A 25,349-nucleotide genomic window follows, 5' to 3' on the forward strand; every position below is an offset into this window, starting at 1 on the left:
GGGTAAGGAATCCCTGCTTGTTCACAGGCGGGAATTCCCCGGGTGTAGCAGCTGGGAACGAGGGCCAGTGGAAAGGGACACGAGCTGAAGTAAAAAAGATCAGGCTCACACCAACAACTGCTGAGGGAGCTGAACAGAGGCAGCCTGGGCAAGGCAGAGGATGGAAATACTGAAAGGTGAATGTGCCGAGACTCGCAAAGGACAGAAAGCAAAAGTCCAAGCAAGCAAAAGACAGCATAAACCCTGATGAGAAAAAGAGTCTTTCATTTGCCTGTTAGTCATGAAATAAATACTTTGCCTTCCAAGAGGCCTTTGTTTGTCCCTGGGCTTTTCTGTCCTCATGCTGGAGTACTTGAAAGGTCTTGGGCCAAACCAGAGCAGTTACCAACACTGCGGATGGAAAATGGGGAAATATTGCAGCTCCTGTGGAAGGTTTGGGAGCCACACCCGGGCTGCCAGAGGAGCCCTTCCTCAGTGCAGCAGGAGCCAGCTGGAGCCAGGCAGGAGCAGGCTCCTGATCCCAGTCAGGCACAATCAGAGCCTTGCACTGACCTCACAGGGCTCGGGGCAGGTGCTCAGCTGGTTTTTATTGTGGACTGAGGGAAGTGTTCAGGCCTGGAAGTGCCTCCCTGTGCTGCTGGATAATCAGAACCTGGCACAGCTGAGCCACAGCAAGGCTGAAACAAGTGGTCAGGATAAGTCTGGACACTGGGGAAACTCTGGGGCTTTTCCAGCTTCTGGAATTCCTAAGAGTGACCCTGCTGGGACTGTGCAGAATATCCACTGCAAGGGTCATCAGTCATTTATGGATGGCAGAAGGTCTAGAAATTGAAAAAAGTACTTAATAATCAATTGATCTTTACATGGATGAAGGTTGTTTTTCCCCTCATTCCCCTGCTATAACGGGACTTTGCCTTAACAAGAGTAGTCAGACTCCATCAATGAGAAAGCACATCAAACATGAGGTCTGGTTTTTTTGACCCTCACTAGCTGCAATGTTGGCTCACAAAAACAGAAGTACTGACAAAATAAATGTTGGTAAAGGAGACAGCCATTTAGTGACCATGGATTCTGAAAACTCATGTGTTTGGAGCCGCAGGCAACCTCCGAGCCAGTGTTCATCGTGTTGAGAGCTACTCAGGAATTGTATCACCTCGTTTCACAGCCCCAGCTCCCCAAAATTATATTGTTTATTGCAGGAAGAACACGATGCAATTTGTTTTGCCATTATCTGTGTGACAACAACGTGTGCCATGCAAATGTCATGAGCAGAGATGACAGCAGGCTTTGGTGTGAGAAGCAGAACAGGTTGGATTTAGGGTATGCTAATGAGATTAGAGGGAGACAAAATATAAGATAATATGAGCAGAGGAGCATGTGGATCCATCCAGGGATTTCTGAAATGGAAAGCTAAATAGGCAAAGATTGAGCATCAGGTTTAATTTATCACTTTCATCTCTTTCTGCTTTTGAAACCTAGTTAGTAGCATGGTCTTGGGCAGAGTTTTAAGGAAGAAAATGTCATCAGGCATTATTAATCTTACCTATATATAATTACCTAGAAGAAGGAAAGGAAAGCAACGTTGTTTATCTTTGTTCTGAAGCCTGCAGAGATTGTGGCTATTTTGCATAATGCACACTGGTATCAGTTCATGTGATAGTCTATAAAATGAATATTAAATGCTTCTGGCCAGCTCTTAATCCTGCTCACGGAACACAGAGCAAGTTCTCCCCTCAGGAAGGGCCCCGCTGGCCGCCGGTGCCAGGCTCCACCCGGGCACTCCCGTCCATCTCCTCCTCCTGGCAGAGCCTGGGCAGGGACCCCACGTCACCGAGTCCCTGCGCCCGATGTGGCTCCCGGGCTCGGGGCACGGCCCTCTGGCACTGCGCAGTGCAAGGGGCTCGCTGGCTGCTGCCGAGCCCCGACTGCTGGGATTTGAGTTCCTCTTCCAGAGCAGCCGCTTTCCCTAAGAGAGGCAGGGCAGCCGGCATTGCACGGGAGCACAGTCGTCCTTGGGGAGCTGCTCCTTCCTGGCAGCGGCAGCTGGGAGCTACCTCATCCCGAGCTCAGGACAAGGGGACGAATACCTGGATCGTCACCTGCTGGTGACTGCTCAGGCCTGGGGATCTTCCAGCCCTTCAGTTCCATCCGGCCGAGCAGAGCTGTGGGTGTTCCCGTGCCTCAGGAGCGCCTGGAGCCATGAGCGGCATCAGTCGGTGAGCTGGAGGCGGCACAACCAGCCTGGTGGTCGGATAATAGGACGTTACCTTTTTAGGATAATAAGACAATGCAGATAGGCTGCATTTTATGCCTTCATTTCGGGGGAGGCTTCCTACCCTTTTATCCCACGTGTGGTTTTTTGCTACACTAAAGCAGCTCTCACAACAGACTCAAATGTGTGAGAGGTCCATTCCCTGTCACCATCTGTGGGGATGTCCACGGTCAATTCCACGACCCCGTGAACTGAGACTAATAAACTGGGCGTTTTTCTGGTCTCAGAATCGGAGTCTTAAGTCCTGGGTTTTTGGTTTTTTTTGTGTTTTTTTTTTTTTTTTTTTTTTTTGGTGGGGGTGAGGGTGTGGAGGGCTCAGGGACAAAGTCCTGCACTGTTGGCACTTGGAACCAGTCCCATCTGGCCTGGCCCAGGGCTGTGAAACAGTGACTTCAGTCCTGTGTTTTGGGAGTGCAAAGCCTTGAGCACAGAGCCCAAATCCTGCATTTTGGGGCCCAGCAACAGACCCAAATCCCGTGTGCGAGTGCTTGGAACACGGAGCCCCGGCCCAGCGCTGTCCGGGCTCGGCCCCGGGCTCATCGGGGCGGGTTCAGGGCTGAGAGCACCGCTCAAGCCCTCCATGCTGGGGCTCCGCAGCAGAGGCAGAGCTCTGGCTGAGGCTCTTCCCACACCCGGGACACGGGTGGGGCCTCTCCCCGGTGCGGATGTGGTGGCGGAGGACGAGCCGGGAGCGCCGCGTTGCGAGGCTCGTGGGGCCGGTGTCTGGGGACTCGGGACCAGCCCGCGCCGCGGTTTCGGGTCCGGGAGGCCCCACGGCTGCTGCCGGGGCGGGCAGGGAGGTCCCGGGGGCAGGAGGCGGTTCGGGAGCCGCGGCGTTCCCGGGCGGTTCCCCGGCCGCTGCTCGGGGACCCCGGCGCGGGCGCTGCGGGACCGGGCGCACGGTGCGGGGGCGGCCCCGGCCGGGGCTTCCCAGCCTTTATTCGGTGCCTGCGCGGAGCCGCCGCGCCCGTTCAGCGACCCCGGGCCCGACGGAGCGGGACGGGAACGAGGGTCTGGGGCCGCCGGCTCCCGCTCCCCGCCCGCTCCTCCTGCCCGCGGCGCCGGGACGGGGAGGGTGACACCGGGACGGGGCTCGGGGCGCGACAGAGCCCCGGGAGCCGGCGGGAGAAGCGGCACCGGCCACGGCCCCGCCGCCCACCTGCGAGCCCCGCCCCGGCCCCACCCGCAGCCGGGGGCGGCCCCGGGCCGAGGGTCCCGAGCGGCGGCCCCGGGCCAGGAGCGGCCCCGCGCGGGGCGGGGCGGGCGCGGCGCTGCCTCAGGGGCGGGGCGGGGCGGCACCGGCGGGCGGGGCCGGCCCAGGTGCGCGCGGCGGGGCCCGGCAGGTGCGCGGGGCCCCAGGGCGGCTGCGCGGGGCGGGGCCGAGGGCATTTAAACCCCGGAAGTCGCCCCCGGCGCCATTTCCAGCCCGGCGCTCGGTGGGGGCGGCAGCGGCCGGGCCGCGCTCCCCTGCCGGGCCCAGGTGAGGCGCGGGAGCCTCGGCCTCCCACCGCTGCTTCTCTCTGTCCCTTCTGTTCCCCTTCCTTTCTCCCCCTTATCTTCTCCTCCTCCCTGCCCCCCGCAAACCCCCAATTCCGCTCCCCCGTAGCTCTCCCCTTCCTCCCTCGCACCTGCTCTCCCCCTGTCCCCACTCCCTGCCCTCCTACGCAGCCCGACCCTCCCTCTCTTCCTGCCCCGTTCTTCCCCGCTATCCCTGCCCTCTGTGCCCCCTGCACCCCTCCGGCCGCCCCCTGCTCTCACACCTTCTTCCCCTCCTCTCTCCACGCTCCCTGCCCATCCCGACCCGACCTCCCCCTATGTCCGCTCCTGTCCCCCTTATCCTCCGCTCTTTCCCCCTCATCTCCCCTCTCTCTCCTTTACTCCTTCTCTCTCTCCCTTATTCCCCTTCCCTGTTTCCCCGCAGCCGCGGGGTTCGGGGCGCCGGATAATAAAGCCCAGAGGGCCGGAGCCCGGCGCCCCTCGCTTGAGTCCCCACACGGGGCCGGGCCCGCTGTGCGGGTCCCCCCATGCGGTTCACAAACACCGCCCGACACCGCCGGGGCTCCGGCTGCCCCCACATCACACTGGGGGCTCCCAGGGGGGTCGGGGGGTTTAGGATGGGCCCCCTCCTCAGGAGGGGGTCCGGGGTGGGGTGGGGTGGGGAGGGTTGGGGGGGGGGGGGGGGGGGGAGGGCCCCCTCCGGAGGGGGGGGTCCTGGGGAGGGGTTGGGGCGGGCCCCCTCCGGAGGAGGGGGTCCGGGGTGGGAGGGGTCGAGGGGGGTCCACCCCCTCCTGGCCCCTCCCACCCCGGACCCTCTCCTCCGGACGGGGTCCATCCCGACCCCCTCCCTGGGACCCCCTCCTCCGGACAGGGGCCCGGGAGGGAGGGAGGGGCGGGTGGGGTGGGTAGCAGAGGGGGTCACGTCACTCTGCACCATAAATATAAAATGTTCTCTGCAGCAGCAGCCTCCCCCTCCCCTGTTCCCCCCCCTCCCTCCCCCTCGGCCCCTGTCCGGAGGAGGGGGTCCCAGGGAGGGGGTCGGGATGGACCCCGTCCGGAGGAGAGGGTCCGGGGTGGGAGGGGCCAGGAGGGGGTGGACCCCCCTCGACCCCTCCCACCCCGGACCCCCTCCTCCGGAGGGGGCCCGCCCCAACCCCTCCCCAGGACCCCCCCCTCCGGAGGGGGCCCTCCCCCCCCCCCCCCCCCAACCCTCCCCACCCCACCCCACCCCGGACCCCCTCCTGAGGAGGGGGCCCATCCTAAACCCCCCGACCCCCCTGGGAGCCCCCAGTGTGATGTGGGGGCAGCCGGAGCCCCGGCGGTGTCGGGCGGTGTTTGTGAACTGCATGGGGGGACCCGCACAGCGGGCCCGGCCCCGTGTGGGGACTCAAGCGAGGGGCGCCGGGCTCCGGCCCTCTGGGCTTTATTATCCGGCGCCCCGAACCCCGCGGCTGCGGGGAAACAGGGAAGGGGAATAAGGGAGAGAGAGGGGGGACAAGCGGGGCAGAGAGGGAATGGGGGAATAGAGAGGGTAGAGGGGAGGTCGGAGGCCGGGTCAGGAGGGGCAGAGAGGGCGGACGGAGAATGAGAAAGACGAACAGAAGCGGGGTCGGAGTTTGTAGGGAAGCGGGGCGGGGGGTTATGGGGAGGCCGGGTGCGGGGGGTGTAGGTAAGAGAGGTAGAGGGGGAATGGGGGCGGTGGTCGGGCTGGGTGCCCGGGGAAAGGAGAGGGGAGGAAGGAGGGGTAGACTGGGAGCTCGGGGTGTACAAGGAAACAGGGAGAGGAGGGAAGGGGGTTTCAGGAGGGGAGAAGGAGCGGGGTAAGGAGGAGGAAGAAGGAGGGGTAGAGCGGAGGGTCGGGGTGTGCAGGGAGAGGACGGAAGGGGGCACTGAAGGAGGCACCTGAGATACAGGAGGGGAGAGAGAGCCGGGTCAGGGGTAGGAGGGGGAGGAATGGAAGGGCAGTGTAGGGGGTCGGGGTGTGTAGGGGAGCAAGGAGAGGAGGAAAGGGGGTGTTCAGGAGCGGAGAGGGAGCGGGGTAAGGGGTACGAGGGGGAGAAAAGAGAGACGGAGGGGGGAGACCTCACCTGGGCCCCGCCGGGGGAGCCCGGACCGGCCGCGTCCGGCCCCACCGCGCTCTGAAGGAGCAAATGGCGCCGGGGGCGATTCCTGGGGCTCAAATCACCTCGGCCCCGCCCCGCGCAGCCGCCCTGGGGCCCCGCGCACCTGCCCGGCCCCGCCCCGGCCCGAGCACCTGAGCCGGTCCCGCCCCGGCCCGAGCACCTGAGCCGGTCCGGCTCCATCCCGAGCACCTGAGCCGGCCCTGTCCCGCCCCGCCCTTGGCCCGCCCTTGGCCCGCCCCGTGCGGGGCCGCTCCGGGCCCGGGACCCTCGCTCGGGACCCTCGCTCGGCGCTGTGCGAGCCCCGGCCCGGGGGCCGCTCCCGGCGGAGCTGCGGCAGGGCCGGAGAATCGCTCCCGGCTCCTGCCGGTGTCCTGCTCTGGCTGCGCCCGGCTCGGCTCCCCGGGCACGGGCCCGCTCCGGCCGCGGGGAGCCGGGGCTGTGCCGGGGCAGACCCCGGCATCCCGTGCTGAGCCCGCCGCGCGGGGCTGGGCTCTGCCCGTGCCCCCAAACGCGGGGTTTGGGCTCTGCTCTGCTCTGAGCCCTAAAACCGTCCCGGGAGCCCGGGCTGAGCCCCAAAGCACGGCACTGGGGCTCCGCCTCCAGCCCCAAAGGCAGGTCCGAGTCGCTGGTTCTGAGCTCTCCGTGGGGCCGGGTGAGCCCGGGATTGGGCTGTGCCAAAGGCAGGCCTTAGAGCTGAGAGCAGAGACTCACGCTGAGCCCGGTTTGAGCACCAGAACACGGGATTTGGGCTTTACTTAAGCCCTCCAAACCCAGCACTCAGCCTCTCTTTGTGAGCCCAAAAATTGATCAAGTGAGTCTGATGCTGAGCTCCCAAAGGCAGCGCTGGGCCTCTGCGAGCCCCCAAGAGCACCCGGGGGTGGCTGAACCCCAGCCGGCAGCTCTGCACCAGCAGCAGGATCGGGAGGGGAATCAGAGCCGTTTTCCTGGCTCCTAAGGCAGAGCATACAAAGCAGGAGGGTCTGAAAACCAAGCAGAACCTGCTTTCACATCGGTTTCAGTCAGGACTTCTAATTTATTGTCATTTAAACTTGGTTATATCATCGGAAGTGGCTTAGGAGTCACTTCTCTCTGTGCTGCCTGGCTCTGGGGCTGTCCAAAGGCACAGGGAAACCCATACTGCTGCTTCCCGGGGAATCTGGGTTGGGCCCATTCCATACAACACCATCATCAAACCCAGGCATGCCACACAACCTTTATTCGATAAAACATTATGACAGAGAGCCCCAAACCCAGGAACAAACACATCCTGTAGAGCAGTCAGCTCCCTGGCATCAGTAACAGCCACGAGTGGCTCCAGCTGTGGAGCTGCCCCAGCTGTGGAGCTGCCCCAGGTGCTTCTGGTCAGGAGGAGAAAAAAATACGGGAAAAAGAAAAAATTTTAAAAAGACAGGAAAGCAGTGGGGGTGAGAGAAGGGAAAAAACCCTACAACAGACAAGAAATATTTGAAAAAGAAGGGGAAAGAAAGGGAAGGAAAAGGAAAAAAGGAGAAGGAAGAGAAAAAATGAAGAGCCTACAATATAAAGTAGCAATGCAAAAGAAGCAAAATGCAGATTGAACCTATCCACACACCCAGGAGGCAGCTGGGCAGGGGGTAAAGCTGATGAAGCAGCAAAACTGACCCTCAGAGCACTGTCTAAATAAATAAAAAACCAAACCAATAAACAAAAACCCCCAACCAAATCCCCCCCCTGCCCCCCAAGCCCGCTGGATGCAGGAGGAGCCAGTCCGAGTTGCTGGAATCAGACCAAGACAAAAGTCCTGCAGAAGCCCCTCCTGCCCCTCAGCCCAGGTGGGGCAGCCCTGCTGGGCCCTCCTGCCCTGTGCCTTGGGTGAGCTCCCGGTGACCTTTGGGAGCAGAGAGTGGGGCAGGGTGTGGGAAATGAGCCCCTGCCATAGAACGGCTCCCAGTCTTCCCAGTTGCACACAGGCACACGCCTCTGTGCCGGCTCTCCACTGGAGAAACCACTCTTTGCCTGGTCCTTGGTCCCAGCTCTCCTTTCCTCTGCAGACACATGCAGCATCTGGACCACATCTTCCCCACTGTCACTTAAACCTCCATCCTGGGGGAAACAGAGGGAAAGAGGGTCTGTGCCAAGGCTGCAGGGCGGCAGGGGAGCGGAGCCTGCGTCCCAGGGATCTGTTCTGAGGGGAACACCCGGGCTCCAGGGGAGCACACGGTGCGCGGGGGGCTGGGTGCAGCGGCTGGACTTCCATCCCTCGGGACCCGCTCATCGATGCTGTCCCCAGGCACGCTGTCAAACTCCTCAAAGCCAACTAGGTGCCTAAATAATTAGGAATTCTAACAGAGCTGACACATCATCCCCTGCAAGGGGCAGCCCCCAGTCTGGGACCCGCTCTGGTTCTTTTCCGGCTGCTTTCCAAGGAATATGCTGCTACGTCTTGTAGCACCACAGATGCCCATTTTTAGGGGATGAGAATCAGAGACAACTAAGGAGAACAGGGAAGGGTTATGGAATTTCTTTAGCTGCACTACCAGCAATGGAGAAGAACTACGGCTCCTTCTTGTGCTTAAGGACTGCCCAGAGCAGCAGAAGAGACTTGGTTTCTGTTCTGTACAGGGGTGAGTTTGTTGTAACCTCTTGGTGCTCATCTTCAAGGGAATATGTGGAACGGTAGTGCCAGTATTTAATGGGGCGGTAGCTCCCATTCTTTCCCCCCATTAAATGCTGTCTTTGTCTCGATCTGAAGCGCTGGTGTGCACTCCAGGATGAAAGGACGCACGCTCCAAGCGTGAAGGCAGGACTCCTGAGGGGCATGGATGACTCCGGTGCGCCAGGTCTGGGTGCACAGCACCCGTGGCACTTGCTGAAAAAGATGCGGCTTTCCATTTGCCGAGCACTTTGTAAATGTTCTGCAGATACCTCTGGTTGTGTCTCCTCAAATATCTGCTTAATAACTGCTGTGTTTTGGTTTATTTTAAACTGTGTTCAACGAAGTTAACGACACACCTCCCCACTTGTCCTCCTGCTGCTTTTCCTTTTAAATAATTTTAAGCACGTGATCTTTCCACGTCAGTATCACGGTGACATAAGGATCTGCTTTGGCTGTTACATTTGAAGTGTTAGGAATGACCTTCCACCTCTATTCAATTACATGGGATCTGCTTTCTCAGCTGGGCCATTTATGATCATTTGTCTGGGATTTTCTCTATTGCTTTTCATTGTCCATCACAGAAATTTTCGTGCTTGCACTGAATAAAAAGAGGCAAGAAGTGATGGAATGAGTTGTTAGAAGCCCGTTCAGAGGTGCCTGATTCCACAGATGTTACTTTATGAGCCGCAGGCCATCCTGGGGGGACACTTAAGGGGGAGGAAGGGACAGTGCCCAGGATGTGTCACCTTTATGTCTTCTTACCAGCAAACTGAATGAGCCCAAATGTTTGGCATAACCAAAGTACTGAGTGAGACTCAGGGGAGCCCCGGTTGCTCCATACCCTGTACCTGCCAGGCGGCTGCAGCCAGCGGGGATTGGTCTCTTCTCCCAAGGAACGAGCTTTCATGATTCCAGCATTAAGGAAGCCTTGTTACTGCTCCCCACTGCTCTTCAGTGGCACCATACAAGGCAAAACCAAACCTCAGTCAAAGGTAAAAGGACTAAATAAGTGCAGAGGCACTTTTTTGCTTCAGGACAGCAATAAACTGAATCAATAAGGGTTTTCATAATTTTGGGAGCTGTTGGCTGTAGGGTGTGTGAGGGCTCCGATTTCCGTGTTAATTTGGTTGTCTTCGGAGTTTAGAAAGACTGAAGGAATAACTGTGCAAGATTACTGTGTCTGTCTCATTTCTGTCATTTCTGGCAAAGGCTACTAAGGTCGTGGGGTTTTTTTTTTAATCTTTCTCCTACAGGTTTAACAGTTTTTTAAGCAATTGAACCTGATATTTGATCTTGTTCTTCCCCTGCCACGAATAGGAGGCAAAACAGGGAATTTGTTTCTCTCGGGTTCTTTGGGAACACCCTAACGCATTAGCACAACCAGCAGAGATAAATCCAAAAGTAAGTCTAGGGCTCACCTAATTTTTCAGGGATCAATGACAAATGCACAAGTGTCATTTGTTTCCTACTCTTCTATCATAAGCTTTCTTTTATTATTTTTTTATCTCCCGTGCCAGCAAAATTGAGTATGTCCAGAAAATAAATGCAATACAGTGGAAGCAAAGCTCCAAAGGCTGTGAAGTTAAACAGAATCTGGAATACTGGTGGTTCAGTTGTGTAGAACTCACACGAGCAGGAACAGCAGTTTACCTGACTGTTCTTTGTGCAACATCAGCTTTTCCCTATGGAGGCACGAGGGGCTGGAAATGCAAGTGTCTCAAATGCAAATCTGGGCCTATTCCCTGGTAATCGCTGCTAAGGTCAGTTCTTTTGTTTTTGCCAGGATAGATGTGCAGTCAATGTTTGTTTTGTGTCTGAAGCAGCTCGGCACAGTCACTAAGAAATGTCTCTTCTTATTCAAAGCCAAAATGTTCTCACTTTGCCACTGGAAGTTTTGGCCCAGCCCAGAAATGCAGGTAAATCCAAGTGTAAGCAGTGTCCAACCCCCATCTAGGAAATCTATGTGCAAGCTTTAGGATTGCACAAGGAAAGGGAGAGGGTGGAAGAGACCCTCAGGTGGCTCTTTTATTGCTGCTGTCATCCCAATAAAGAGAACTGAGGAGGTTTAATGCTGACAGCGTCTCTGAATATCCCACTGTACGTACACATTAAAATGTTCTCCCTTTGGAGCAATCTGGCCCTTTACCAACCTCCCAATGGCCATGAAAATAAACTAAAGTGCAAATTATGCTTAAGTAAATCAAAGGGCGAGGGTAAAACTCCTATCTGCAGAATTCTTGATTTGTGCTTGTGGCCATCTGCTGTTGCTGCCCCTGGGGACAGTGACCTTCCTCGCCTCCCTCTGTCGGTGTTTCATTCCCTTACCTCTCTGGTTGCCACACTAGCATTTAAATGCTGCCTTCTGGCGTGTAACTCCTTTTTCTTTTGTTTCCCCTTTATTTCTCTCTGTTTGGAAGTGTGTTGGAACAGAAATTTCCATCACAGCAGCTCTGCTCATAGAAACATAGCACAGTCTCACTCGTCGCTCAGTGTGGGCAAGCACCTTCAGCTCCAAGGAGCTGTGGAGAACAAGCACTTGGTCCCTTAGGAAGCATGGAGTGATCAGTCCATTCTGTGACAAGAAAATCCAGACAAATGCTATGGTCAGCCCTAACCAGGAAGATGCAGAGCCAATGACCTAGAACCTGCCATAATTATATTTATAATTTTAATGTAATTAAATGGTGTGATAATGCAAAGGTGGAGTTCAGAGAGCTTAGCCATTCCACTGAGGCTGGTGAAGTTACTTACGGGGTTTTGTATCAGTCTAATGTGTCTGAGCAGGATCAGGAATTAAAAGAAGAACTTTACGGAAATATTTTCAGAAGGATTGCTGCAAAGACCAGTGCTGCTTCTGGGGGGCCTAAAGACTGAACATTTTTCTGTTGGATTCCTCTCAGGAAGTACAGACCTACTAGTGCAGCTGTGGAAGGCATGGATGCGATGTACCATGGAAAGAGACAAAACCAGAAAGGTAAGAAGGTCTTCTATCTCCCACCCTTCCCTGACCGCACTCTCAGGAAAAAATTCCAAACAATGAAATAAAGAAGAACTGGTTCCTACCCCTGCAGTTCAGCTCTCCATTTCATCAAAGTGCTCCTTGACGTGACTTCGGTAGGGCTGTGCAATCCCCAGGAGAGGATACTCCCCGTTACAAAGCTGCTGCGCATCATCTGGCGCCAGCCACAACATCTGCAAAGGCAAGGTCCAGCACAGAGCAGACCTGGAAAAGGAATTACCTCTGGGCCCAGGAGACAGGAGCTGCCTCACCAGTCACGCCGTGCGGGCGGTGCTGCCTCTGTGGGTAAGTCAGCGGCCTCGTGCTGCAGAGCACTGTGCCTTCCTCATTTCTGCTGAGTGACGGTGCAGATCCTGGTTCAAATGGTATCGTGTGTTTATCAGTATGTGGTACCACATTTCCATCCCTGGAATAAGAGAACTGACATACATAGTACATTTTATAGGAGGGTAACTGTATAAAGAAGTCATACAAATTGTAAAAATTAAACTATTCACAAAAGAAATGGAAGAACTGCTATTATTGTCAATAATATAGAACATGAGAATAGGCATCTCATCTGTCAATACATAAAGGTCAGAGCATTTCCGCCCTGGAAGTGCTTCCAAGATGGATCCTCTGAGCATTTACAGAAGCATGCAGAAGCAAAATACAAGATAAACACATTTGGGGTGAAAGGGCAAAGGAAGGAACTAAGAAAATGACTCAAGCTGAGCCCTGTCTAGCAGCAGTTGTAGACCTTAGATAGATCTGGGGAAGCCCCATTTCTGCTGCAATCCTCTTTCTGCAGGGCCTGACGTGGCATTTTGTGGCTGGCTGGAAACTGCTCATTCCGGGCTTTGATTAAAACACTGTACAGTGTGCGAGGAAGCAGAGACTCGTCCTGAGACTTCTGAGTTATTCCTGTTCTACTGGAAGCTGACATTCCACTGACAACCATCTCATAGCTGCTTTACACTCGCGGCTTTCGGTTTCTCATCTCAGGGACACCGACCACAGCAATGCCTTTTTTTTTTTGCTAGTTTATGTTCTTTGTTGTGAAAACTTCTCTCAGGATAGTTGATATCTTTTGGCTTTGTATTGCAGGCACAGTTTTTCTCCTGGTATAAATTCCTTCAAAGCCAGAAAGATTGACTTTTTTTCTTCACTTGTTAACTTAATGTAGGTTGCCTTCCTGCTACTCAATTAGATTGCATTTCTGCTGTGTGGGATAGAAAGGAATAAAAAGGAAAGAAAGCAAAAAGAATCCCCCCAAAATGCTACTGTTTCCCATTCTTGGTGCTTTATGTTGCAAAGAAAACAATTCCCATAACATAACCCCCATCTAAAATCTGAGGTTCATCTAAGCTCCACTGGATGAGAATTAGAAACAGAGAGTTTAATTTTAATGCAATTTTAGGATTGAGACATAGGCTGAAAGGATACGAATCAATTGTTGTGAAGTTCTCTGGTGCATAAGCCTTGATTTTTCACGTGACGTGAAAAGTTGTCATTCATCTTTACTTCTTTATTTTGCCCTTTAGCCAGCAAGGTACTACAAGCTTCAAATTCCAGAATTGCAGCTTTTTGCTTTAATTTAAGGTCAACACAATTATGCTGCAGCCTCTGACTGTTTAGCAGAGGTTATTACATGAAATGAATGACACAGGTGCACAGGCAGAGTGCGATAAAGGCAAATCAAAGCATTTCATCTACAGCTTTTCACCTTTTACAAATTGTCTTGGAAAATGCAAATCACCCTGCACTGTAGTTCACTTGCTTCTCAGTTTCTGCCCCACTGAACAGCGTTGTGCCCCTTGAAGTCTCTTTCCAGTTTCTTACACTTTTCACTCTTTCTTTCTTCCCCCTTTGCCTGTTAGAACACCACTCTTCTTGCTCCATCATTCTCCCTGACAGACTCCTGCCTGCAGCTTTGGCAGAACACTGCTTTTTGTTGCAGTTCCTCTGATCTGTTTTGGTGCCCAGAGTGTCAGCTTGTTTCTGAAAAGACAGATCTGCTTGAGAGTAAAGATGTCTGCTCGCTGAATTCCTCATGTGAATGACTCAAACTCTGCTTGTGGAGGGACTGGGAGCCAGATCTTTCCTCTCCTTTTTTCCTTCATTATGCATGAAGGAACATGGGTGCCTGACTCCCAGAGATGTGGAGAGAGGGACAGGTTTATAGCAGAGCAAAGAGAAGGAAGGTGGTAGGAAGAGACTATTCCTATCTGACCACAGTTGGACCCTGCAGAGCACGCTTGCTATCAAAACATTTCTCTCTCTGATAAGTCTGAAAATACACAACACAGAAAAGCGGCTGTGAATTACCTCTAAATGTGGCAAAACATTTTAAATAAAGGGCAAAATCCTGTCTGCTCTTTTTATTGCATTAGAAAAAAGCAGCGTGAACAGATAAAATGTTCAGGCACCAGATGAGAGCAGACAGAACCAATAAAATCCGAAATAAAGAAGGTGTTTTATTGTGCTCTGGTGAATGGGGGATGATGTCTCTGAAATCTCTCTCCCCACCTCCCTGTGTACGGGTTGGATGCTAAGGGGCCCTTCCTGTAATTGCTGCCTCGCGCTTGCTGAGCAGGTGGAGACAGAGGAACACAAGAATAACCTCTGTGGAACTCCTCCAATGACCATATCCAGTCCCAGACTGAGGTCCCTAATAGTGCTTTAATGACTGTGTAAAGAATTACGGCGCATGAAGGCTGATCCCAGGACATGCAGCACGCCATCCATAAAATCGGCCACGTGCCAGCCTCTTCCAAGTGTAGATAAATGAGTGACGGAGGAAGAGGTCACGAGGATTACGCAGAGTAAGAGATTTTCTGGGTGTGAGATCATCAGATCATTCAGACTCAGCACCTGTGTGGCACGTGGTAAATAACCCCGCTGCGGGGCCCTGGAGTCCGGCCGGTACCTTGTGTTAAACGGGTGCAACGAGGCACCGAGTCCTGCTCGAGAGCCACTCAGAAATGGGAAATCAGACACTGCCTTTGCTGTGGTGTTTGGGTGAACTAATTCAGAAAGTTCAGAAGATCCCTTTGCCTGTCTTTAGACAGTAAAATACTGCAGGGAACATGCAGAAATGACTTGACGTGTTTAGACCTTATTGTGAAGGAAGAGCCACGGGAAACAGGAACGCTAATTGTTAAAAGGAGCGCTAGGACTCACTTCAGAATTGATCTGTCCTTTGTGAGATCGGTCTTCAAGTGGTGACACATCGTCCTTGGGAATTCATCCTGCCAAAAGAGAGGGGAAAAGAAAAGGGATTTTCCTGAATGGCTACTCTAAGTTTTAAGAAAAGTATGACTGTATAAAAGGAGCAATAGCAAGAGAGTAGGGAATGTTCTGGGGGGAAAAAAATAAGAGATTGTGCATTCCGGACCAGACACTGACAGAATGGACTTGGCCACTACGTCCAGCTGCAACTGCAGCAGTTGAATCAGCTGGATAAAATCTACTGTGCAGAAGAAAAGTCTTTATGCAGACTTGCAGCAGAGTTTGTCTTTTGTTAAGGAAAAACCCCCAAACCTTGCAATGTAAAATCCTGCACGTGGATTATACACGTATTTTGTGAACGTATTTCAGATCAACGTGGAAGAGCAACAATTTGGGAACCTGAAATATCAAGTGAGAGCAATTTGTACAGGCAGCCTGCTACACTGTGGGACTGCACAGCCTGAGGATGCCCCAGCTGCAAATGCCCTGATGCTGCTGAATCTCAGTTTGAACTCAAACTCAACCCAACAGTCAGAAAGTGCCTCTCTAATTCCTCCTCACAGGAATGCATCCGTTCATCACTTCTAGGCTGTGACAATGGATTTTCATATTAAGGAAGCACTTGCTTCCTAATAGAGATTATATTAAAAAGATTAATTTGGGGTACTTTAAAAATATTTATATTCTCACACAATAATTTATTACCCTGTACCTTCATTACTGATATCAAAAGACATGCAGAGATTGATGAAGAATTAGAATGGTCCAGCATAATCCAGTGATTGAGTTTCCAAGTCCCACTTGAAGGTTATGGCTGTTGACATTTAATCTGCTTGATTTGATCTAGCATGGAATTTTGGCTTCTCTGCACCAGAAAGCCCATTTGTAGGTGTATGTTTCACCCTGTTCTGCAACAGCACCTCAGGTGAGATGAGAGGTTATTGTAATGTTAAGTTGTGTTTGCTGCTGCATGTGAGAGCACAGCTCGGATCGCCGAGGCTCTGGTGAGCACACGGATAACTGGATTTGCTTGGGCAGTTCTCCTGGAACAGCACTGTGCAAAGGTGGGGGCTTGCCAGAGCTCTGGAATGTACTTCTGTAAGTTAGCAAAAAGAAAGGAGGGCTGTACAGACAGAAGTGCCCAAAAGATCTCCTCATAGCTGGGAACTACCATGAAGTAACTTCACTGAAGCGTCATAAATATGTTTATCCCTAACACAGGGCTGAGCGTTTATTCATCATTTGGGCTCCTGCCACAAATCATTCCCATTCCAAGAGCCAAGTCAACAGATGGTGCACCAGTAACCCTTCAGTGACCTGCTGGCTGGGCAAGGATGCCCCAGCCCTGACAGGAGCTGACCCACCTGACACTGGCCAGGGCTCTACCGAAGCACAAACGCTGCCTTAAACAGAGCACTTCCCCAAGAACAGCTCAGCAGCTATGACAGGAACCACCTCTTAACTCAGGCACTGCAGAGCAGTGCTGGGAAAAAGCAGTAATTAACGCAATTAATTTTTTATCACCCAGGAAGAATTTTACAGACAGACACAAAGGTAACTAGTATTTCATTGCTTTTTAGCTTTTTCACAAAGAGTGAAGCAAACAGAAATCTGGTTTAGCTGCCAGATGTAAAAGAGAAGCTCTGAAGTGCTGGCTTTTGTGCACGTGTTTGCTCACAGATTGCAGCAGCGTATCAGCAGCAAGTTCAGTTCAGGGCTCTGCTCACTGATTCCCTACAAATATCCCAGCTTCTACAAGTGTCATTGTAGCAGTCAGATTGTCTCAGTCCGTCAGTAAATCCGAGCTGAGAAATAAATATCCGTACTCACCATCGTAGAAAGGGCTTGGGGTCTTCTCTAAATGTCTGAGGAACTTAGAAACTCCCGCTAAATCTCCCATTCTTGGTAGGTATCACAGAAATGAGGAAGCACTTTTCACAGGTTATTGGCAGATGCAAGGCTTTCCTTTGGCAGGTCTCTGAAATAAAGCAGAAGTCAGGTTTGGTGGAAAACAGTTACTGTGATTTATAAAGCAATATTTAATATTAAAGCAGAACATGAAACTCCTTGTGTTTGTTGAGCTGCCAGACAGAAAAGCTCTGACTGAGCTCAACTGAAACAGAAGATTTTGACCATTTTGTAACGCCTTCGATGCTTATAAAGGACAACAGATTTTGAAACGACAACTTAGATGCTCTAAATCTAATATTCAGAAACATTTCTGTATAAAAAGATGTAAAAAACAAATATTCCTTATAATCACTGAAAGGATTTGGCATTTTTCATCAATTCTCCAATTTTTTTTAAAAAAAAAAATCTCAGCTCAACTTAGACAGTCATGAGTACTATCAAAAAGGAATTTCTTTTGGTGTCTGTAAATAGCACCTTTGTGCCATTACAGCACATTTCCAGCAGTCTTGGAACATGGCAATCTTTTGTCCTCAAATATTAAAAGAAATACATTCTGGAGTATTTAGCTATAAATATATATATGCTGCTGTGCTACACTGAACAGGCACTTAGCAGCCAGACACTGCACATCTTGTGACTTCACACCTCCACTGAAAGCAGGAAATCTCATTCGGCCTCGCTCCTGTCTAATACAGTTCTATCCTAATGGTGCCAAAATGCAAAGCAAAACTCGGACAGGCAGGAAAAGAAGACAAATGAAAACATTCTCTGAAATAACTCCTGGAAGATAAGGGCAGCAGTTCAGCTGCTTGATAATTATCTTGCCATGGGAGACATTATGAGTGAGGCATTTATTTGGGCTGTGTCTTACTTTGAGCTCTGTGAATAATTCAGAATAAAATTTCCCAAACGGGGCAGGTAATTCCAGTGACCTGTGCTGGTGAGAGCATGGTTTAACATCAACGTCCAATTCCGTGCCACAAACCAGGAGTCTGAAACACCACACCAATCCCCAAACTGAAAATCTTCACTGGCAGGAAAAGGTGTTCTGTGCTATAAAAAAATTCCCTTGTCAAATTGCTCCTGCTGAAAGGATGCCAGGAAAATTCAATACAGTGTAAATAGAACATGAACTGAAGTCCCTCACTGCGGGTTTGATTTACCTGGCTGGGTTCCAGGGAAAAATAATAGTACACAACACAGTGCATGGATACATCAGCCCACTGCACTTAACACTTTTGCATGGAGTAATTAAAAACGACCCCCTCGTAAATTATGTAGCAGGAGTTTTGTACTGAAGGAATTAAAGTGCAATTCCACATACTTGTATAATCCTTGCTTTCCCAGTAGCTACAATCTAATAACAGTAAGTCAAAGAAAAACAAGGAAAATTTGAATCCTTATTTTGTTTCAAAAGTGGGCCTTCTGTGTACAAAGTTGTTAGGAATTGGACTGCTACTACTTGGTAGTAAACTGTTGGCAAACAAAAAACGTGCTACCAAGAATAACTTTTCATGTCTGTTTTTAGCACCTGTCACCTGGGGATGCTAAACTTTGGTGGCTTGTTGTGATCAGACCTAGAAAGCGTGCCCTCCCTCCTCCCCTCTCTTCTGCATCAGTGTAACTGTATCGACTTTGTTGTTTCTGAGTCCTACGGGGAGGAGTGAGAGAAGAACCATTCCCCAGAGTAAAATTCCAATTTAAGTGTAGGCTTGGGTACAGCCACTTATCCATATGAATTACGTGAAAGTCATGGATACTCCGGGTGTAAATCCAGGTGGAACCGTGCCACTGATCTATGAATGTGCTGCACTCCTGAGAGGAGAAAAAAGAAACCGAAAGACCTGACAGCCTTATAAAAGCATTCCCATCGTGGCATAATCTTCTAGAAAAAAAATAAATCATAGCCCATCTTTTTGCAAATTGACCTGTAAGTCCCTGGCAGCAAATCAATAGGATACAAATGAAAAATAATAATGCAATAACAATGCTATGTATTATCCTAGGCCCCAGATGAAAGCCTAGGAACGATCGATACGATAAAGATTCAGCACTGCTACTCTCTTACAAAGGAATGGCAAAATAACAGACTGATTTCAGAAGGTGGCTGTAAAACACACCAAACCCATCTGCCTCGAGATGGAAAGAGAAGCCCAAATATAAAACACTTCCTTGTTTGTTTGTCTGTTTCTTCTCCCCCAGACTTCCATTAATTTGAACTGGAATTCGAGGGAGCAATTTTTTTGTTGTTCTTTGGAGAAAAATCAAGGAAGGGAAAGAATCATCCATTTATCCTCAGCCCAGGAAGCTCAAAGACAAAAGCTCACTTGCATACCACAGGAATATGAGAAGTGGTGGCTTCCCCCACGGACCTACGTGCGCTTGGTTCAGTATTTGATTTTAATATTCATTTCCACTGACAAGGGGCACGCAGCACGTGAGAGACAGGCCTGCTTAGGAGGCTGGCCCGCGTGTGACACCTCACGGAAGGCTCAGAGGGAAGCACTTCTAGTGCCAGCTTCGGGGCTGGCTTATGCCCAAACCAGGAGCCAATCCTAAGGCCAAGAACTACAAGGTAACTGATTAAGCAATTAATAACTAATGGTATTTATTTCTCCCTGTAGGTTTGCAAGATGCTCTTTGGACAAGCAGCAAAAGCAGAGGCTTCCCGAAGTCAGACAGTTCAAGGAGAGGGGATGAAGGCAGAACTGAGGGAGAAGTGGCAAACCCACACGAGGACACCAGCAGTGCCAAACAGCCCTACCCATGCAGCTTGTGTTCCTGCCCGTACGAGGTGAGCAGCTGCCTCCTGCATTAGTCTCAGTATCTACCCACAGCCACCTCACTGGGCAAGATTTTTATAAATGAGAGCATGAAAAGGTTGTGGCAACTTGTGCATTCCCAGGACGATGTAAAATAACTTCCACAATCAATGCAACATGGCACGTGGCAGTTACCCTTCGATCTCACTTAGATTTTCATTTTGCGTTACCAAGCACAGGGTGAAAATAAAATGCCTTTCCTGAAAGGCAGCCAAAAGCCATGGGTTTTGAATTCCACTTTATGTTCAGAGCTTTATCACAATTTCATATGAAGAACAATTTCATACTAATGAGCTCTTAGCATAGAAATTGCCACAATTGCTTCAAGGTGCATTTGAAGTTATTTATCTCCATATGGGTGCATTGCTCTAAGAATTTTAAGACTTATTTCAAGATTAATCCACAGTTTGTGGTTACAAGGACAGAACAGAGATCCTCACGTAGCTCCAGCCCCAGGACAGGCCACCACCTGTGGGGTGACAGGTGACAGTTCCCTCTTGATCCCATTAAAACCACGAGCATTGAAGTTACTGTGGCCTCCCAAGTAAAGGGTGAAAGTCTCACTTGATGTGACAACTTCCAGTTCCTGTGGCACATCAGCCAAAGGAGATGTTGGAAAGTATTGCTGGAAGGCTCTCTCTGTCAGGGTATGGTAAGATTTCCCCATCTTAATTCTGGGGTTTTTTAAGCAAATTCTGTTCGCATGGAGTTTTTTACCCTTTATAATGTCTGTCTCTGTCTTTTAAACAGCATTTGTTGCAAATCAGAGCCACCTCAAAAATCTCGCTTTGGGGATGATCTGAAAAAAAACCAACCAAAATTCTTTATAGAAATAAGATGAAGTTTTTCAGACAGCTGCAGTTCCCACCTGTTTGCAGCATTTAGGGAAAGAAACACACAGGCGTTTTCCCAGGTGTGCCAAACTGGTTTCTGCATTATCCAGTCCTTCTGTTCTCCCTTAGCATGCTGCCATTGTCAAACCTGAAGGGAGAAGTCTAAGGAGATGCTCCTTCTGAGCCTGCAGAGCAGTCCCCTTCCCATGCAGGCCGGCAAACCGAGCCCGCGGCGCTCTCAGGAATTCACCGCGACGCCCAGAGGAGCAGCAGCTGTTCCCACTCCCTGCTGGACAGCAGTGCACCTGTAAAAGTGCCAGCACGAGCCTCTGCTGAGGCTGCACCAGCCCCTGCTGCTCCTCACTGCCCTTTTCCCGCAGGGAAAGCTTCCCCCAGCTCCTCTGGAGGGGGGGTTGGTTTGGAGAAGGAGCATCCGAGTCCGCGTTCATCTGCTTCGGGCAGAAATCCACGGCTGTAGCTCTGCTGTGGAAGGAAAGGAATCGATGCCTGAGCCAAACAGAAGCGCCGGGCCCGTGCGCCAACGAGTGCTGCAAATGTGGGAAGGGAACAGGAACTGGTGCCCTTTCCCTTTCTCCTGGGGTCAGCCCCTCCTGGCAGAGACACAGATGCAGCATTGCTGGTTCTTGCCTGTGAACTTGAAACAGGCAAAGAAGAAAGACAGGTTGCAGGCTAGATAAGGAAAAATCTTCCAGTGGAAGTGACTCCGTTTCAATTTTAAAAAGCCAGGAGAAGATACCCTGCAAATACTCTTTTCTACAGTCAGGGCTGGTTATTACCTTGGATACTAAGTCAGAGCTAAATATATTTTCAAAGACCAAGAAAGCAACTCTCTTCCTGTGCCGTAAAGCCAAACAGTATTCTGCTTTCTGTTTCCAAGGAGGCTGCTAAATCACACAAATTACTCTTTTAACTGTTTTTTAGCTGCTGTTCCTTTTTTTGTATGGCTCATGGGCCCTAAGAGCAGCCTAAGCTCAATGAAACAGGCAGTCAAACTCTACACAGCCCTCACTGAGAAGAAACACAATTAATTTTGAAAACTCCTATAGGATTTGTAATTATCAGAACCTGACTTCTACAGCTGAGGTATCCCAGACCTCAGGTATCCCATTTCAGGAGAGATAATGCTTTAAGTCAAGTGGAACAGTTTCTTAATCTTGATTTTTTTGTGCTCAGGTGTTTATATTAAAAGCCTGCTTAGTCATAATGTGAAGCAAAACAGGGATAATTCAAACCAAACATCTAAACCCCAAGGAAAGCCGGAGGGGAAAGAAAAACCAAAACACGCCAAAGGCAACTGGGAGTGAAATATTTGAAATCAGTCCTTAGCCTTCCTGATTTTTGGAGAGGACACAAGAATACAAGGGTAAAAATATCCCATATGTAAACAAAAAAAAAGGCTGCCTGCTCTAATTAAGCAGTATGGAAGGAAACATTTCCTCGCTTCACAGTGTGCCTTCCTTTCCACTGATAAAGTCTGGAGATCTGGAAAGACCACATGGTGACCTGCTGGTTCAGACAGCTTTAAAAGTAGAACCTGCACTACTGTCCCAAAAATAAATGCAGCTTTTTCATGCACGTGTTCAGTCAGTCTTTTGTGTAAGAAAAATGGGAATATGTTTGTTGGATCTTCAGACCTCTACACTTAGACATGAACATTTATACCTTGGACACAGAACTGACAATTCATCCTCGAAATGTTTTTCCAAGCTTGGAGCGGACCATTCTGCACTGCAGGAGTCACTCACCGAGTGTTGCCCCAATTAGGTGTCTCACTGCAGAAGAGGTGATGGATCTCCTGTGGAGAGCTAAGAAGCCCAAGGTGAGCCACAAAGCAGTCAAGTCCATGTGGAATATCACTCGTCAGCCTCACCATTCTGAGAGCTGAAAAAAAAAGATCCACGTTTATATTAAGCAAATGGAAAAGGGAAGGGCAAGGGAAGATACTTTCTGAAAACGTTGTATATTTCGTCCTCAAACACAGGTGAAACAAAAGTGCTGTGTGAAAATCACAGTCTGAAACGAAGCCCCAGAAAAAGAGCTAAAGGCTGTGCCTCCCTTCATTTAATTTATTTCCAGAGTTATCCAGAATGCAGACACTTCATCCCTAATGCAAACCTGCAGGCAACATTATTTATCTTTAGGAAGACCTGAAGGCAAATGTAATTCACACGGCGATTTTTGTCTTTTCATCGTGTGGGGTGGGAAGAAGAGACGGATTAAATTGCTTCTGGAGACGCCAATACAGCCTTTAGGAGGTGGTGGGGCTGCGGTTCCTCGCCATGACTCAAGGACACGTTTGCTGTCTTTAATGAAAGGCAGCTTCGAGTTTCCAATGGAAAATGACAGAAATACGATCACGTGGCACTGGCTCTGTGGTGTTCTGACTTGTTTATTTGATGCACCTCAAGGAGGTATTTCACCACAGCAGGACATGAAGCAGTGGCTGGAAGAACCGGGTGCGTGTGTGCAATAGTCGAGGACTTTTCTGCCTAAGGGTAATTTTATGCCACAAATAAATGCTCATGGTCATAATGAAAATGACTCTGCATTCCTTCATAGTTATCACATTAGATAGTTTTCATCCTTCTTAATAAAAAAATTATTCGTAAGAATGAAACTGGCCTCTAAAGCATTTGATCACTGCTTTCAGGAAAATGGATCAAGGGGTGGTTTTCATTATTTTTTTCAAACCGAGAAAAATACATTTTAATGAGGGTGTTTTAAAGCTTTACCCCCTGTCCTTCTTCTGCCATTCCCTCTCATGACATTTCTGTGCTGAGGTCACAGATGCCTTAGCAATATTAAAATATATTATGCATATAGGCCTGAAACACACGTGATCTTCCCTTAGAAGAAGTTTAAATTTTAAAGTTGTTGGAATGCATGATCCAAGTACCTGGAACAGCTTTTTCAATAATCTTTCCACAGGAAAATGAAATTAAAAACACCCATCAGGAACAATTCCAGCTTCCACCAATTTGCTTCTAATCACGAAACTTGACACTGTTTGACTGGTGCTGGCACCTTGTGCTCCCCAGGGTAAGCACTCTCCAGAGCAATGAATTGTCTCCCAAGGCTTCATCACACATCCCAGAGAAACACAGCTCCAGCCCCCAGCCATATGGGACGGGATCGCACCCTGACTGTGAGCACAAGGATGTGTGCAACCCACACCACCTTCAGCCCGAGGCACCTGCTCCTCCAGCTACTTCTAAGGCTAAAAGTTCATTTTCCTCTTCATATTCCTAAAATGCAGCCTTTCATAGAGGTAAAGAGAGGAGAGGGTCAGGTTTAGGTTCACACCCTTCACTTGCAGTGCCTGCTGTGCCCAGGTCCTGATAGAAATTGTCTTTCCCTCTGCTCATTATAAAGTTTCCTGCCAGCATCATTTTCCGTGCCGTTCACTTCTCTTTTCCCTTTGCCAGCTCCAGCTTCTCTCCTGTGTTAGGTAAAAGTTATCTATTCTCATTCTAAAGGTGCAGTATAATGCACTCCCTACTTACTACCTCTCATGTACTACCCAGGGAAGGACCCGTGCACCCCTACAGCACCCTGGGACACGCAGCCAACCATTTATTTCCTGTCCTTTGGTTCTCCTCGGTGCCTTTGGCACAGGGGAATGGACAGATGGTCCTGGGAGCCAGTGCTGAGGCAATAAACCCCTTGGAGGGGACACAATCTCTTGTCACAGGCCTGAGAAGTGATTTGCACAAAGTACCCACAGCCCTTCCAAGCTACATAATAGAAGGAAATAAATAATAGGGAAATAAATGAGAAGAGCGGACATGCAATATGTAAATATTTTCTGATTTCTGCAGGAAATGTTACCCCAATGACACTGTGCACTGATGAATGAGAGAAGTAGGGCAAACCAGGATGTTTTCTCCAAACCTTTGGCAGCCATCAGTTCTCCAGAGCTCAGAATGACACACTTGGTGCAGTGTATGAGGCTGGGGCTTTCAGAACCACCAACACAACAGGATGAATCCTCAAACACCAGGCAGAGGTGACAAGATAAGAAGCCCAGCACATCATGTCTAAGATATAAATGGATCCATCTGTCAGCAGTTACTTTATAAGTGAATTGCTCCCAATTATGCTAGGAACAGCTTTTAATGAAACATGATTTTAAAGTACTACAGAGAGGAAGGAAACGTGCAAAGTAAATTCCTGATATAATGAAAATTGAAAAGACTGATAGATTCTGCTATTATAATTGGCAAAGAGAATGGAGGGTTTTGATAGAGGTGACAGTAGAACAGCTTTTGGGGTATTATTTGGCTGGGATAGCAATCTTCTCATCCTATGTCCAGCCTGTCTTCAGAGGTCATTTTCACGGTACATGTTCAGATGAGAAATAGCAGTGTTATATGACAATTTTCTGATGGCTGCAAAGAAATGTTCATTACGTTGTCTTCTTGCCACAGAAGGGATCAGCCATGTATCAAATGGTGGGAAGGCTGTCAATGAAAAACCAGAGTTTAGGTATTCTGAATTTAAATCCTTCAACACAGTCCACACTCAGCCCTTTCTCTTATGACAGGAAGTCAATGAACTGATATTAAGTGGCAGGAAAACTTTTTTTTCCCCCCAGTTTCTTCTGGGTTTTGGTGTGAAAGAGACATGGATTGCATGGGTGGCCCCACACCTGCTGAATACAGATCTGAGGGAGTGAGACACATTTCTTTAGGCAATCTCTTAAGGGCTCTTCCCACAGCTGGAACACACCACTTCTGTTTGGCAGTCACCAGTGCTGTAGCCTCAGAGAGGGGGCTTAATAATGCTGAATTTAAAGTTATTAGAAATACCATTGCTTTCACAAGTACACAAGTATTGAATTACTACATCTCTTTGAGATGGGCTGAATTACGGGTAGTATTTCATGGACTGATTTATGTTGGAAATTCACATTTACAAATTATATTCACCAATAAACTCAGCTTAGGTATGACACAGAAGTTATTGCTGTTACTCGGGAAATGTTTTCTGCTTTGGCTTTTGTTCTT

General features: G+C 50.0%; 1 long non-coding RNA gene across 5 annotated transcripts in view; it reads right to left on the reverse strand.

The window, feature by feature from the left end:
- Positions 1-7,352: 7,352 nt before the first annotated feature.
- The window catches only part of LOC125325968, a 96,037-nt gene continuing 78,040 nt past the window's right edge, over positions 7,353-25,349 (reverse strand). The window contains exons 17-21 of one of the 5 annotated variants that reach the window (XR_007203639.1): positions 22,089-22,224; positions 16,587-16,734; positions 14,709-14,776; positions 11,767-13,540; positions 7,353-7,974 (exon numbers count right to left, since the gene is read on the reverse strand). This is a non-coding gene — a long non-coding RNA (uncharacterized LOC125325968). Of the gene's footprint in view, positions 7,975-11,590; positions 13,541-14,708; positions 14,777-16,586; positions 16,735-22,088; positions 22,225-25,349 lie in introns of those variants that run through there. The other 4 variants (XR_007203638.1, XR_007203641.1, XR_007203640.1 and 1 more) reach the window with 4 other exon arrangements.

This window comes from Corvus hawaiiensis, chromosome 5, assembly GCF_020740725.1.
Source record: "Corvus hawaiiensis isolate bCorHaw1 chromosome 5, bCorHaw1.pri.cur, whole genome shotgun sequence".
Taxonomy (NCBI): domain Eukaryota; kingdom Metazoa; phylum Chordata; class Aves; order Passeriformes; family Corvidae; genus Corvus; species Corvus hawaiiensis.